A 13,319-nucleotide genomic window follows, 5' to 3' on the forward strand; every position below is an offset into this window, starting at 1 on the left:
AAAGGAGGCAGTAGAGGTAAATTCAGATTCCTTTTTGCCCAGACCAAGAAACATAGAAATCAAGTCTCTACTTATTTTATTCAAGTCTCAGTTATGTTCAGAAAATAGAAATGAGAGAATTTTTTAAAAATATATCTTTTGCTTATTACTTTAAATACAATAACTTGGATAATTAATAGCAAGTCTCAGCTTTTAAGTTATGATTTTCTTAGAGCTTAACTAGCACCATACTGTCTAAAGTAGTTCCTGAATGAGCAAAAGTGTTTAGGAATGCTATTTTCATAAATAAATAAAATTTAAGCGAATATTTCAAAAGATTTTTTTGTAAATAAGGCTTTAGAGAGCCAAAATAATGTTTCTCATGCAGTTTAAATACTATTCTCCAATCGTATTCAATTATGTATTGCCGTCTTTGTATATTTCAAAGAGTTTAACTTATGTGAGTCCTGGTCTGATTATAATATATAAGTTCTTAATGAATGTTTACTATAACTACACTATATAGAATACTTGTAATGGAATTTTACCAGTGTTTATTAAAAATAAGATTACTAAATAAATTAAAACGGCAAATAAGGGAAACAGCTTACTTATAAATAAAGGCTTCTATTCAATATACTAATTACTAATGGTTAATACCAAATTGTTAAAACTCTGAAAAAAATTTTCTAACTTAAGTTTTCCTAAACTCTTTTGCCTTTTAGCATTATGTAAGGCCTAATAACACAGACTGTATTCCAGTAGCCGACCTATTTGGAGTTGTTTGAAATTAAGAATATATTACAGTTAGTATTTCTAAGGGCAATTAGGCTTCCATAGTTTAAATGAATTAAGGAATGAAGAATAGTCTTAGTCTTTAAAACAACATTTAGAACAGCATTTCTTAATTCTAAGAAATATATCTGACAGAAAAGTATGATAAAATATAAAAGTCTGCTTCAGACTGATAATAAATCTAAATAAAGAGCAGCTTTTCTGCTTACTAATTTTCTATATCCTTGAACAAGTTACCTTTCTGATCCTTAGTTTCATCATTGATAAAATAGAGATATGTAAGTATATGTAAAAATGCCTAACAAAATGCCCATTATAAATGCTCAATAGTTTTCTTTCTTTCCCTCAGAGGCTCCTCTTAGAAGTATGACCTAGAACTGAGTGTGAGTTTAAGGGCTTTTTGTTTTTTAATGAGTAAGTATTGAACATATTTCAACATTGAGGGAAAAGAACTGCTAAAAGGAGGTACATGATCAATGGCAGAGAAGGTAATTAGTAGAGGAAATATCCCTAAGAAAATAGAATGGAATGGGATACAGAGTATAAAGAAAGCAGGATTCAAATAAACTTAAGCTGGAAGGTCAGGAAATTGAAAAGTTTTTGTCTAAAAGCCCCTGTTTTCTCTATAATATAAGCTATATGCTCTTGTACTAGTAAGGAAAGAATTACTAGAAATCAAGATGAATTCCATCCAAGGAATTTTTCAAGAAGGTCTTGGCAGTCCAAGTATAGCAAAAAAGGTAGGATGATATAATTGATTTAGTTCTATGAGTTTGAAATATAGGTGACAAGAACAAGGGAATAATGGTTGAGTGCATTAGCAAGAGAGTGATTTTAGTGAAAGATCATGGAGACCAAGAGGGATAAGGAAATAAAGCTATGAAGAATCCGATCAATTAGAAGAAAATGACAGGATCATTTAGGTAAAGGTTGAAGATGAGGTATTATAGGATTAAGGCAGTGATGGCAGTATTAAGATAAAAAGTTTTAAAAGTTTAGATACATAGTTACAAGTGAATACATTCAGGGTATGAATATAATGAGTGGTTGGAATGGAATGGTAGGTAAAGACCATTTAGGCTGAGAAATTTAAATCTGAAGTAAAGGTCAATGGACCTTCCATATTTTCACTGAAGTGTCACCCAAGTTGACAACCATTTCTACATTACAGAGGTCTAAAGAATCCTAGGAATTCTTCAGAGTAGTTATTAGATCTCAATGATGAACAGAAATTTTTAAAGGCATCACGAATTTTCAGGTTCCTCCACTAAATGTTGCCAGCTGTAACAGCTTTATTTTAGTTATTTATTTACTTAGTTATGTATTTATTTATTTCTTCTCCTCCCTCTCAGTCAGTATACTATGTTAGATGTTTCTCCTCCATTCCTTAACAACATTTTGGACATTTTGCACATACCGTGCTTGCAGTACCCATCCCTACACCCCAAGTCTTATAAGTGTTTCTTCTTTAAATCATCCTCAGTTTTCTTAGGTGCAGAGTATTTTTCCTCTAAGCCGTGTCTTACTACCAGTTGGTTTACCTCCATAGTTGTCTTTAATTTCGTCTTCTCTTATATAGGCTTAGGACTAGTTATGAAAGTTAATAATAACTCTAAAGAGTCTAGCAGCTCTTTAGAATGTCAGCTAACCTATCTGTTCTCAGTTTTGCAACTTCAGATGATCTTGAGAAAATGGGAAAACCGCTTTTAATACCTTGTTACAAGTGCATAAAAGGAAACACAGGATTAGAAATAGTCTGTACATGCCATTACTTTATTTCTTCTAATTTGGAGCTCATTTATATTTTATTCATTTAATAAATAGCTTTTGCTTGCCTTCAAGATGCAAGATAGTAGGTTAAATAGATGTACCAAATTCAGTTTGAGGCAGACAGGCTGACAGATATGCCCCTTTCAAGAGTTTCACACTGTAATAAAGTGAAAGCTATATAGAAAAAAAATTTAAATGCACATTGCAGTTTCATTGATTGATACATTCACTCACAAATGCCTGGTGAAAGGTAGGATGGGTGAACATCATTCCCACTCTCTAAGATCTTAAAGAAGGTGGTATGTGTCAGTAATTGTCACACAGGGGCAAAGGTTCCACATGGAGTGCAAAAAAATACTTGATTGATATGGCATTTTAAACTGGACCATAATGAATATTTAAAATATGAATGTACAGAGTTTAGGAAAGGATGTTTTAGGCTGAAGGAAGAGCATATGAAAAGCACAAATCAAGAAAATATGGCAACCATGCAAGAAAAGTTTGATCAAAATGGGATGGAAAAAAGAAAATGATAACATCAATTAGATAGGGTTTGGTAGATCCTGGAAACCTTTGATAATACATTAAGCTATTTGTACAATATCCTATAGGCAATAGAAAGACAAATGAGAATGGTTAGAATGAGGAAATTTCATGATCAGAAATATGCCTTAGGAAATAGAATGTGGCCACAGTGTGAAGCATGTATTAAAGGAAAACAACCCTGAAAGTAGGCAGATCAATTAGGAGAAATTTGGGATAAAGAGAATGAGGATCTGCATTCAGAGAATGAGAATGCAGAGCTGTGATAGTATTGAGGAGGTCAGTTCTTCTTAGTAACTGATTGAATGAGGAATAATGGAAAGAGGGTCAAAGATGATGAATTTTTGAGCCAGAGTGATTGCGAGAAAGCAATTCCACTAAAAAGAGAAAACCTGTGAAAAATGGCAGGCAAGTGAGCTCATAATTCAATAAATGCTGTAAGAGAGATATAATCAAAATGGATTAAAAATTAGTATGGAGTTTTGTGTTTTTTCTCCCCAGCAGAGTTATCCAGCATTTGCTACATTTGTTCTCAGCTTTTCTATTTTATTAGTTATTCAAGATAGGATTGAAGCCCTGTGACTCTTAAATTGTCTTGACTTTTTTTTTTTTTTTTTAAAGGAAAGACAGAGAGAAGGAAGGAAGGATAGAAGGAAGGAAGGAAGGAAGAAAGGGAAACATCTTTAAACATTTTCTTGTTTTATTGTATTTTGTTTTTTTGTTTTTGTTACATGGGCTGGGGCCGGGAATCGAACCGAGGTCCTCCGGCATAGCAGGCAAGCACTTTGCCCGCTGAGCCACCGCGGCCCGCCTGTCTTGACTTTTTTAATCTTTAAATTTATATTTCGCCCTTATTCCTTTTTTTCTTTCATAATTAGATGCTGAATAAATTTTGGAGAGAAAATAGTAAGATATTTTACATATAAGTGATACTGATTTAAAATCATAATAGTGTTGGGGTGAATGCTTTCTCTATATCCTGATGGTTTCTTCTGGGTGTTAAAACTCTATTAATTTGACGCTTTGTCCTCCATCAACCAGGGAGGCAGAATGAATTAAATGGACACGTTAGGGAGAATTACACTGAGCACTTTCTCAGGAGTCTCAGGTATTCCTTCTTTCGTGCTCTAAATCTGGGTGGGTTTCCTTCTACCCCCAACATACCCATTCCCTCCATAGCCTCCATTGAGGGGAAACCTGCCCCAATTTAATATTGTGTGCTACCTGGACATGTCTTCTTAATTCTGGAAGTATTTTTCCCACTTGCTTGTAGATATAAACCATGTGCAAAGGTGTTATTTTGATGCGTATCTGTTTATTCATGTCTTATTTTTCAATTTGTTCAGAATCCAAGCAAAGGAAAAGAGATGTGCTGTCATGTGAATTCCTCCGAAACTTTAGTATGTAGTAATACAAAAGTTGCAAATCGTCACTCTTCAACTATCTTTTCTTATTCCCTCAAAAAAAATCTCCTTTAAAATAGTTCTTTTTGAATCTTGATTTTTCTTATTTAGAAAATAATTATTAGTAAATTTAATGTAACTTGCAACTCTGAAAGATTTGGGCCATATCACTTTGAGGTTATTTCTCTTCTTGGCTTGTTGAACTTATATAAATTCACGTTAAGATGTGTGGAAATTTACATATTTAGGCAATATGCATGCCTCTCTAAGCAAAATTTGTAGAGTAAATATAACTTATTTAGAATTTCACTAATACTTTATTGTTCTGGTAATAGAGAAATAATGAAAATTCTCTAAATATAAAAGAATTATATGAGGTTTTCTTTTTGGTTGCTCTGATTTTGGAAAATAAAATTTGTAAGATTAAACTAGACTTTTTTAGGCATTAAACTGACTTGGGTTCCTAAGTTTTCTGTAATATTTCTCTTCCTAACTTGTAAAATACTTCATATATGATAGGGATACAATAATTAAAAAAAAAAACTGAATAATGAAAGTGGATAGTTCACATTTTATCTAAGTCCTTGTTTTAGTCTACCAAAGCTGCCAGAAGGCAGCAACACACCAGAAATGTATCAGTTTTTAATAAAAGGGAATTTATTTAGCTAAAAATTTGTAGTTCTTCAGAGGAAAGTCAGCTAACTTTCATCTGAGGTTCTCTGTTAATGGGAAGGCACACTGCGACATCCCCTGGCCTTCTCTCGCAGCTTCTGGGCGTTTCCTTTCTGCATCTCCAAACCTCTGGGCTGAGCTGTAAGTGCTGAAATGACTTGTGCTAACTGCTTGAGCCGTGCTGCCTTGAGCGCTCTTCTGACTTCTCTTTTAAGCCTCCAGCTAATTAAATTAAAAATTATTCATTGCAGAAGGTGCTCCCTTTAGGGGACCGCAAATGTAATCTTCCATAGATGAATTTCACATGCTAATGATTCAAGTCCACAGCAACAGACCTAGGTACCATTGTTGGCACCTGAACCTAATTGCCAGTGTTTCATAGATTTTGCGCCTTTAGGAAGCAAGAGCAGTGTTTCTTATACCTTACAAAATGGGAAAAAAATAAATGATTAATGGATTACAAGAGAGACAGCATCAGCAGTGTTTTTTTGGATCTTTCAATTCATTCACACACGCATAAACCATAACAAATAAACGCAGTCTCTTATGACTCTGTACAGACAGCAATGTTTGTTAAACTGTATTTCAGAGGAATTGCTTTTTTCATGCTACTTTTTGCCAGATTTATCTGTAAACATACGCAGTACATCAAATTTTTATTGAAAGAGGGGCAGGGAAATAAATTTTCTACCAATAATTATTAAGTGAGCTCTTAATTTCCACACATGAAGTAATAAGTTATAAATATTTATGGTTTGAGTTGATCGTTCATGTTTGTAAACCTTTCTGTGAATGCATACTTCAATGATACAGGTAAAGTCAAATATTATGAGGTCAATAATTTTTAAAGGATAACTTTAGCTTAATTAGGCATCTTTTTGCTTGCAAAATACTGATATATTATTATTGAGAGGTATTTTTTCAATATTTTCCTTCTTTCAGGATGATCAAATAAGCAATAATCCCCACTAGTCAGTAAACTTATGTGAGCAGGATAATATGGTGGTTTGGGTAGATCTTAATGATAATCATATGTACCTTAGAATGTCAAAAAAAGGAAATGTAAGAAATAGATTCACATTATTTTAAAACTCTATTTTGGCTTTTATTTAAGATTAAAGCTAAATAAGACTGGAGTTCGTTTATCTATTCTTCATCATATAGGGCTCCCTAGATTTTTTAAATATCATTTTCCTATATAAAACACTTATAAAATTAATGTGATTTTTCCTTCATTGACTGTAAATTCTATATCCACAAATTATACATCTTGACCATACACAAAGAAAGGCTGAGGAACTGAAATTAGATCTTAAATTTAACAGATAACTCTGTGTTTTTAAAAGCATACAAAATATGCTTTATTTAAAAACATATGACTCAGCAATCCCACTTCTATGTATATACCCAAAAGAATTTGAAGCAGGGACTCGAACAGATATTTTCGCAGTGATGTACATAACAGCATTATTCTCAATAGCCAATAGATGGAAACAACCCAATTGCCTATCAGTAAATGAATGGATAAATAAACTGTGGTATATATATCCAATGGAATAGTATTCAAACATGAAAATAAAAGAAGTTCTGATACAGTGACAATATGGATGAACCCTGAAGCCATCACATTGAGCGAAATAAGTCGGACATAACCCCTGGCAATTCTTAATTGCCTGTCTCTAAATTTCTCAATTCTGAACATTTTCTATAAGTGGAATCATACAATATTTGACCTTTTGTGTCTGGCTTCTTTTGCTTAGAATGTTTTCAAGTTAATCCAGTTCTTAACATGTATCAACAGTTATTTTCTTTCTATTGCCAAATGTTCCATATATAAGACTTCTCTGCTATAACCATATTACAGTTCTCAAAAACAGGAAGGCTAATCTTGATACAATATTAGTATCTAATATAGATAGACCACATTTTGTTTATCCATCGATCAGTTTGGGCATTTGGGGTTGTTTCTATTTTTTGACTATAATGAGTAATGCTGTTATGACACCCATGTCTAAATTGACATGTAGACCTATTTTCATTTCACCTTGGGTTTAGAGCTAGGAGTGGGATTGCAGAGTCATACGGAAGCTCAGTGTTTAACCTTTCAGGAAACTGCCAGACTATTTTCCCAAGCTGCTGCACCATTTTACAATTCTACCAGCAGCATATGAGAGTTCAAATTTCTGTATATCCTTGTTAATATGGCTTATTGTCTGTCTTTTTTATTGTAGCCATCCTACTGGGTCTGAAATGGTGTCTCGTTGTGGTTTTGATTTGGATTTTTCTAATGATTAATGAGGATGAACCTCTTTTTACATGCTTTTGGCCATTTTTTATTGTCTTTGGAGTAATGTCTAAAGAGATCATTAATCCCATTTTGTAATCAGGTTACTTGTCTTTTTATTATTGAGTTGTAAGAGTTCTTTATATATTTTAGTTACACATTTCTTTTCTGATATATGATTTGCAGGAATGTTTTTTTCCCATTCTATGGGTTGTCTTTTTTACTTTCTTATAGTATCCTTGGAAACACTGTTGTTTCTTTTCATTTTAATGATGTTTAATCTATTTATTTCTTCTTTTGATCATTATGCTTATGGTGTCATATCTAAGAAATCATTACCTAATCTAAGATCATAAAATTTATTCCTGTATCTTCTTTTTAACTTTTAAAATAATTTTTTGTTAGAGAAGTTACAGATTTACAGAAATATAACTCATAAAATATATAAAATGCAGAGTTCCTATATATACCCTATTATTTTTTTTTAATTTTTTATTGACATATCTTCACACACATACATTCCATACATGGTGTACAATCAGTGGCTCACAATATCAGCACATAGTTGTGTATTCACCTCCATGATCCTTTTTTTAGAATAGTTGCGACACTACAGAAAAAGGAGTGAGAAGGAAAAACTCATACATCCCATACCCGTTACCACTCCCTCTCACTGACCACTAGTATTTCCATCTACTCAATTTAATTTACCCTTTGTTCCCCCTATTATTTCTTTTTATCCATGTTTTTTTTACTCATCTATCCAGACCCTGGAAAAAAGGAGCATCAGACACAAGATTTTCACAATCACAGTCACTTTGTAAGTTATATCTTTATACAATCATCTTCAAGAATCAGGGCTACTGGAACACAGCTCAACAGTTTCAGGTACTTCCTTTCAGCCACTCCAATACACCATAAACTAAATAGGGATATTTATATAAGGCATAAGAATAACCTCCAAGATAACCTCTCAACTCTGTTTGAAATCTCTTTGCCACTGAAACTTTATTTGGGCTCATTTCTCTCTTCCCCCTTTTGGTCAAGAAAGCTTTCTCAACTCCTTGATGCTGGGGTCCTGGCTCATTCCAAGGTTTCTGTCCCACCTTGCCAGGGAGATCTATACCCGTGGGAGTCATGTCCCACGTAGGGGAAGGGCAGTGAGTTCACCTGTAGAGTTGACTTAGCAAGAGAGAAAACCACATCTGAGCAACAGAAGAGGTTCTCTGGGTCCCATATACACCCTGTTATTAATACCTTGCATTAGTGAGGTACATTTGTTGTAATTTATGAAAGAACATTTCTATAGTTGTATCATTAACTACAGTCCATAATTTATAATAGCATTCATTGTGTAGTCCTGTTTTTTCTTTAAATATTTATTCTTGTAACATATATATGAGCTAAAATTTCCCCCTTTTAACCATATTCATATATATAATTCAGTATTGTTAATTACATTCACATTGTTGTGCTACCGTCACTACCATCCATTATCAAAACTTTACAGTCAACCCAAATAGAAGTTTTATAAAATTTTAAGCATTAACTCCTCATTCCCTACACACAGCAGACCTATGTTCTCTGTTCTGAGTCTCCCAGTACCATTTGTTGAAGAGAATGTTCTTTCCAGATTTAGTGGATTTGGCAGCCTTGTCAAAAATCTATTTGTCATGGATGTGAAGGTTGATTTTTGATCTCTCAATATTGTTCTTTTGGTCTATATTTCTATCCTTGTGCCAGTACTATGCTATTTTGACCATTGTAGCTTTGTAATAAGTTTTAAAATTAGTAAGCATGAGTCCTCTAGCTTCATTCTTTTCCAAGATGCTTTTGGCTATTCCTTTCCAAATAAGGCTATTTACCTTTCCAAATAAATTTGATGATTGGTTTTCCTATCCCTCCCCTCCAGGCCCCAACCACCTGATCTCTAGGTCTTTCCCATTCTACTGCATTGACTTTCCTTAGTATCTGTACCCATCTCTTTCTTCCCATTCTTGTCATAATTCAGGCCAATTTTTTCCTCAAAATTGGTCTCCTTTCCTCTAGTCTCATCTCCTCCACTTTCTCAATATGGCATATAAAGTCCTCTATAAATTGAATCCTCCACTTTATTTCCTGCTTTCTCATGCTCACCAGATCAAGAAAATTTTTACTCAACACTTAACCATATGTCAGGCATTGTGTTTGTCTCTACATGTTGAGGAGAAAAGGGAAGAGGCGGTAACACATTGTGATTAAATTGTAACTCTAATACCGTACTAACCTGCATTCTAATACTGGCACCTTTTACTAGCCATGTCACCTTGATTGACCTTTAATTTTTTAGTCTGTAAAATGTCAGTACTCCCTCTGTCTGGTCATTATGTAATTAAAAGAGACGATGCATGTAAAGCAGTTAGCTAAGTGCTAATAACAGACTTTTCATTTTCTTGGCTGCTTAAGCAAACACCATGCAACTGGTTGACTTAAACAATGGCAGTTTACTGACTCGTGGTTTTCAGGCTAGGAAAAACCCAAAACAAATCAAGACATCATCAAGGTGAGATTTTCTCCCTGAAGACTCCGGTGTTCTAGAGCTGGCTGCCAGCCAAGCACCCTTTTCTGTTACGTGACTTTAAACATGGCATCCTTTCCTGGGCTCTCTCTTCTCTTCTGTGTTCCATTGATTTCAACTTCTGGTTGCTCCCTCAGTGGCTTTTTCTCTTTCTGTCTGAATTTTATTCTTCTTAGAAAGGACTCCAGTAATGGGATTAACATCAGTCCTGATTGAGTTAGGTTATATGATAATTGAAGTGACCTCATGCAAAGTTCTAACTTAAAATGGTTTCACACCTACAAGAATGAATTAAGTTTAAGAATGTTTTCCAGGGATACACTATAGTGAGTAATCAATAAATGGCGGCCATTTCTTGTTATTGTGATGGGACGAGATGCATCCATAAAATTTTCAAAATGTGATGTGATATGTTAATATGGATGTAGAGTGTAAGATGAGAACATTAATGAGAGGTTTCTTAATCTAGCCTGGTATGATCAAGAAAGGTTTTTTGAAGAGGTGATATCTAACTTTGATCTTGACGGAAGAATAGGGAAGAGTTAACCAGAAAGAAAGGAGAAAAAGAGCAGGCAAGTGCAGAAGCATAGAGGGGAGAAATAAATCCAAAATAGAAGCACCAGTTGTTGCAGTAAAAAGTATAATTGTGTGATAAGAAATGACATCAGAGTGCTAGGCAAGGGTCAGGTTGTGTCAGAGTGTCAAGGCCCTTATACGCCACATTGAAAAATTGAGTTGACTTATCTAGTGGGTGAACAGCTTTAAGCAGAAAATAGATATGATTAGGTTTGCATTTTAAAGAAGTCATTCTGTTGGCTATGTGGAAGATGATTTTTGAGACCTGCATTTGAAGAGGGAAGTTTCAATAATTTCTAAGAAAAGGATGCAAATGAGGGTATGAACTAGAGAAATGATAGTGAGAGATAGGAACAATTAGATGCATTTACAAATATTTGGGAAATCAGATCATATCACTTCACTGCTTTGAATTCTTCAATAGCTTCATATTACTTTTAGAATAGTATCTACACTCTTTGCCACAAAGTACAAGGACCTACATTATCTAGACCATGCTTATCTTTCCAAGATATTCTTTATCTCTCTCCTCCTCTCTTACTGTAGTCAGTCGACCCAGCTTTTTTTCTGTTCCTCAAATATTTCAATATTTTTTTGCTTTCAGTGTTCCTGTGCATTTGCTCTTTCTTTTACCTGCAATGCCCTTTCCCTAACTCAACACTTGACTGGCATATTTTTACCTTTCAGTCACAGATACAAGTTCATCTCCTTAGAGAGGCTTTCTCTGATCCCTGATTTAAAGTAATTCTCCTTATTATTTTCTTATCACCTTGTTTATTTCCTTCTAGGAACACATATAATATCCTTGTTTATGTAATTTTTGTTCTTATTTATTGACTGCCTTACTCATGAACATGGGGAACTTTTCTGACTTACCCAGTGCTTCTCTCACCTACACAGTACCTGAATCATAGGAGGTATTCAATAAGCATTTGTTCAACAAATGGATTATTACCTGAATTTTTAATTTAAGTTGTTAGGCTGATAGATAAATTAATTTCAGATCCAAGATTTGAACTTTGGTGAATGGTGGTTCTACTGACTAAACAGAGAATATAGGAGATAACTTGAAGGACAAGATGAATTACATTTTGGTTATCCCTAATCCCTATGCTTTGACTACACTAAAGTAGGTACAGTCTTCCCAATGCTCCCCACATTTCTATGTATCCATGCATTTACAAATAAAATAATTTCCTCTAAATGAAATGCCTTCTTCTCTCCACCCACATGTTTTGCAAGAAAAGTTCTTACTCATCCTTAAATCCTTGTCTTCCGGTAAACTTTTCCCTAATCTACTTAAGTAGTCAATCACTCCTTTCTCTCCCCCATTATAATAATTTCTACTTAGTTCTATTATAAAAATTAGTTTATTATATTACAAATATTTGTTTACTCATTTATTTCCTCTCAAGACTATTAATTTCTTTGTATCCTTATGCAGCTGTCACAGTGTATACTCAATGAATAAAATTATGAAGTTAGTAATTCCAGAGCTATGAATTTCAGTCTTAGAGTTTTCAGTAGCCTTTTTGCTGTCTTCACTGATATCCCAACAATCTCAGCTTCTAAAAGAATAACTACAATAGTTGAAAATGAAATCTTTTATTACTTATTTTAGATGTATTCCAGAAAGTTATGTAATTTTTTCATTTTAGTAACCTCTTTGCTGTTCTTTTATTAGTTATCTTAGTATGGTCTTATTACCATACCACTGGTATGCCTTACTTAATATGAATTAAGTAAAATTTCATTAGGGTTTTCACTTATCAAGCATGACCCTTTAAGTTTATATTAGCAATTCTCAAATCAAGCTCGGAACATTAATTTCATTAACAATGATACATGAAGATAAATTAAATGCACAATTGTTCAATCAAAGCTTTTTGATTGGACTAACTTATTCTTTATATTGTATGTTGTTTATCAATAAAAATATTAAAAAGAAAAACTTAACATACAAACATTCCATACATGGTGTACAGTCAGTGGCTCACAATATCATCACATAGTTGTGTATTCGTCACCATAATCATGTTTTTGAACATCTTCATCACCCTAGAAAAAGAAATAAAAAGAAAAAAAAAGCAAACCTCATACATTACCATACCCCTTACCCTCCCCCTCATTGACCAATAGTATTTCCATCTACCCAATTTATTTTAATCTTTATTCCCCCATTATTTATTTTTTATCCATATTTTTAATTCATCTGTCCATACCCTAGATAAAAGGAGTATCAGACACAAGGTATACTTGCTTTTCTGATATTGAGATACTTATCAAATAATTGATTAGAAGATTGCTTTGTAAGCACTGAATTAAAACAAACGCAGGTGAGTAATCTTAGAGTTTAAGAGCCTAGAACAGGTATCCAAAAGAAATATGGTAGAGAGCTACAAATACAAGTTATAATGTAATTTAAAATTTTGTAGTAGTCACATTTTAAAAGTAAAAAAGATGATGAAATTAGTTTTAATAATTTATTTTATTTAACCCAATATATCCAGAAAGTTAGTTCAACATGTAATCAATATAAAAATTATTCTTTTTCACACTAAGTATTCAAAATCTGGTATATATTTCATGCTTATGTGCATCTCAGTTAGCTCCTTCACTTACTAACTTCTTTGCTTACTTAGAAAAAATTATGAAAAATCTCGGTGTTTCAATTTCCCCATTTACATTGGAGGCAGGTGTGAGAATTGTTAGACACTATATCTGACATGCCAGAAACATA

General features: G+C 33.4%; 1 protein-coding gene across 22 annotated transcripts in view; it reads left to right on the top strand.

Moving 5' to 3' along the window:
- The window catches only part of GPHN (gephyrin), a 750,954-nt gene that overhangs the window by 312,447 nt on the left and 425,188 nt on the right, over nt 1–13,319 (top strand). The window lies entirely within an intron of this gene.

Source organism: Tamandua tetradactyla, chromosome 12 (assembly GCF_023851605.1).
Source record: "Tamandua tetradactyla isolate mTamTet1 chromosome 12, mTamTet1.pri, whole genome shotgun sequence".
Classification (NCBI taxonomy): domain Eukaryota; kingdom Metazoa; phylum Chordata; class Mammalia; order Pilosa; family Myrmecophagidae; genus Tamandua; species Tamandua tetradactyla.